Source organism: Chiloscyllium plagiosum, chromosome 44 (genome assembly GCF_004010195.1).
Source record: "Chiloscyllium plagiosum isolate BGI_BamShark_2017 chromosome 44, ASM401019v2, whole genome shotgun sequence".
In the NCBI taxonomy this organism is placed as follows: domain Eukaryota; kingdom Metazoa; phylum Chordata; class Chondrichthyes; order Orectolobiformes; family Hemiscylliidae; genus Chiloscyllium; species Chiloscyllium plagiosum.
The window spans coordinates 283,838-287,600 of NC_057753.1; the positions used below are offsets into that span (position 1 = coordinate 283,838).

General features: G+C 60.9%; 1 protein-coding gene across 1 annotated transcript in view; it reads left to right on the plus strand.

Moving 5' to 3' along the window:
- The window catches only part of LOC122543615 (zinc finger protein 208-like), a 234,057-nt gene that overhangs the window by 143,351 nt on the left and 86,943 nt on the right, over positions 1 to 3,763 (plus strand). The window lies entirely within an intron of this gene.

The following is a 3,763-nucleotide window of genomic DNA, read 5'->3' on the forward strand; positions in this document are numbered from 1 at the left end:
ATGGACTGGAGTGGGCCCAGCAGCACGGGCCGGAGTGGGCCCAGAAACATGGACTGGAGTGGGCTCCGCACCAGGGACTGGAGTGGGCCCTGCACCAGGGACTGGAGTGGGCCCAGCCGCACGGTCTGGAGTGAGCCCAGCAGCACGGACTGGAGTGGGCCCAGCAGCACGGGCCGGAGTGGGCCCAGAAACATGGACTGGAGTGGGCTCTGCACCAGGGACTGGAGTGGGCCCTGCACCAGGGACTGGAGTGGGCCCAGCCGCACAGGCTGGAGTGGGCCCAGCCGCACGGTCTGGAGTGAGCCCAGCAGCACGGACTGGAGTGGGCCCATGAGGATGGACTGGAGTGGACCCTGCAGGATGAACTAGAGTGGGCCAAGCAGCAGGAACTGGAGTGGGCCCAGCACCAGGGACGGGAGTGGGCTCAGCAGCACGGACTGGAGAGGGCTCAGCAGCACGGGCTGGTGTGAGCCCAGCTGCATGGGCTGGAGTGGGCCCAGCAGCACTGACTGGAGTGGGCACTGCAGGATGGACTAGAGTGGGTCCAGCAGAATGGACTGGAGTGGGCCCAGCAGCACGGGCTGGAGTGGGCCCAGCAGCATGGGCAGGACTGCGCCCAGCACCAGGAACTGGAGTGGGCCCAGCAGCACGGACTGGAGTGGGCCCAGCAGCACAGGCTGGAGTGGACCCAGCAGCACGGACTGGAGTGGACCCAGCAGCACGGTCTGGAGTGAGCCCAGCAGCACGAGCTGGTGTGAGCCCAGCAGCACGGGCTGGAGTGGACCCAGCAGCACAGACAGGACTGGGCCCAGCAGCACATACTGGAATAGGCCCAGCAGCAAGGGCTGGATTGGGCCCAGCAGCACAGACTGGAGTGGGCCCAGCAGCACGGGCTGGTGTGAGCCCAGCAGTATGGACTAGATTGGGCCCTGCAGCACGGCTTGGAGTGGGCCCAGCAGGATGAACTGGAGTGGGCCCAGCAGCACGGACTGGAGTAGGCCCAGCAGGATGGACTGGAGTGGGCCCAGCAGCACGGACTGGAGTAGGCCCAGCAGGATGGACTGGAGTGGGCCCAGCAGCACGGACTGGAGTAGGCCCAGCAGGATGGACTGGAGTGGGCCCAGCAGCACGGACTGGAGTAGGCCCAGCAGGATGGACTGGAGTGGGCCCAGCAGCACATCTGGAGTGGGCCCAGCAGTACAGGCTGGAGTGGGCCCAGCAGCTCGGACTGGAGTGGGCCCAACAGCACGGACTGGACTGGGCCCAGCAGCAGGGACTGGAGTGGGCCCAGCAGCACAGGCCGGAGTGGGCCCAGCAGCACTGACTGGAGTGGACCCAGCAGCACGGCTGGAGTGGGCCCAGCAGCACAGGCCGGAGTGGGCCCAGCAGCATGGTCTGGAGTGGACCCAGCAGCACAGCTGGAGTGGGCCCTGCAGGATGGACTGGAGTGGGCCCAGCAGCATGGACTGGAGTGGGCCCAGCAGGATGGACTGGAGTGGGCCCAGCAGCATGGACTGGAGTGGGCCCAGCAGGATGGACAGGAGTGGACCCAGCAACACAGACTAGAGTGGGCCCAGCAGCATGGACATGTGTGAGCCCAGCAGCACGGACTGGACTGGTCACAGCAGGATGGACTGGAGTGGGCTCTGCAGGATGGACTAGAGTGGGCCCAGCAACATGGATGGGAGTGGGCCCAGCTCAAGGGACTGGAGTGGGCCCAGCAGCACAGGCTGGAGTGGGCCCAGCAGCAGGGGACTATCAGGATGGACTGGAGTGGGCCCAGCAGCACTGACTGGAGTGTGCCCAGCTGCACGTGCTGGAGTGGGCCCAACTGGATGGACTGGAGTGCACCCTGCAGTATGGACTAGAGTGGGCCCTGCAGCACGGCTTGGAGTGGGCCCAGCAGCATGGACTGGAGTGGGCCCAGCAGCACGGACTGGAGTGGGCCCAGCAGTACAGGCTGGAGTGGGCCCAGCAACACAGACAGGACTGGGCCCAGCAGCACATACTGGAATGGGCCCAGCAGCAAGGGCTGGAGTGGGCCCAGCAGCACTGACTGGAGTGGGACCATCAGGATGGACTGGAGTGGGCCCAGCAGCACTGACTGGACTGTGCCCAGCAGCATGAACTGGAGTGCGCCCTGCAGTATGTACGAGAGTGTGCCCTGCAGCACGGCTTGGAGTGGGCCCAGCAGGATGGACTGGAGTGGGCCCTGCAGCATGGACTGGAGTGGGCCCAGCAGCATGGACTGGAGTGGGCCCAGCAGCATGGACATGCTAAATTGCCCGTAGTGTTAGGTGCATTAGTCAGGGGAAAGGTAGAGTAATAGGGGTGGGGGAATGGGTATGGGTGGGATAGTCTTCAGAGAGTTGGTGTGGACTCGTTGGGCCTAATGGCCTGTTTTCTCATTGTCGGGATTCTATGAATTCAAAAAGAAGTGGAGCCAGTATTCCAGAAGGATCCTCACCAGGGTCCTGCACAACCTCGACATCATATCCCAACGTCTCTGCTCACAGGTCTGAAGCCAAGCGTGCTAAACACCTTCTTAACCACCCTAGCTGGAGGTGAGGCAGACTTCCAAGATTTCTGTGCGTGAAGCCCTCGGCCTCTCTGTTTTACACCACCACCCCAGGGCCTACATTTGGTTGTATGAGTCTTGTCCTTGTCTGTTTTCCCGAAGCGCCGTCCCTCACGTTTATCCAAATTAAACTGCGGTTGTCACTTCCCAGCCCATTGACCCAATTCATCAGGAACTCTCAGCAATCTTCGAGACCCTACTTCACTGCCCGCTACGCCACCAAGCTTGGTGTCATCTGCAAACGTACGAAGCGAACCTTCGATATTCTCATCCAAAACAGAAGTGGACCCAGCGCCGGGGCCTCTAGTCCAAGAAACCACCCTCCGCCATCACTCTGGGCGCACGGTGGGTGTCAGCGGTCCCTTCCCCACTCCCCACTGCCTGGTCGGGCAGCTAGTGCTTTGCAAATGAGGCACGGTCAGCCCAGGGTGGGTGTGACGTGCACACTGCACAGCAGGATCCCACTCGCTGCTGCCTTAATAGCGGGCGGCGATGGGTTGCGGTCTTTGAGGTTGGTTACCGTGATGCGGCCATTGCCTGGACCCCTCCATTCCACCGATTTGGCATGGAGGGTGGAAGGGGTTGGGGTGGCCTCTATGCTACCGTCCTGGCTGAGAAAACGCAACCCCCTCCCCTCCCCTCCCATCCCACTCCACTCCCAGCAGGAAACCTGGAACGCGTGAGTCACAATCTCCAGCCCGATGTTACAGGCCAATGCCCGTCTCAACCTGGCCCCTTTCATTCCCCCAATGAGAATCTACTTGTTAATACACTTTCTGATAGGAATGAGACCAGAATTGCAGGCAATATTCAACAGTGGCCGAACCAATGTCCTGTGCAGCCGCAACATGTCCTCCCAACTCCTGTACTGAATACTCTGACCAATAAAGGACAGCATACCAAACGCCGCCTTCACTATCCTATCTACCTGCGACTCCACTTTCAAGGAGCTATGAACCTGCACTCCAAGGTCTCTTTGTTCAGCAACACTCCCCAGGACCTTACCATTAAGCGTATAAGTCCTGCTAAAATTTGCTTTCCCAAAATGCAGCACCTCACATTTATCTGAATTAAACTCCATCTGCCACTTCTCAGCCCATTGGCCCATCTGGTCCAGATCCTGTTGTAATATGAGGTAACCCTCATCGCTGTCCACTACACCTCCAATTTTGGTGTCATCTGCAA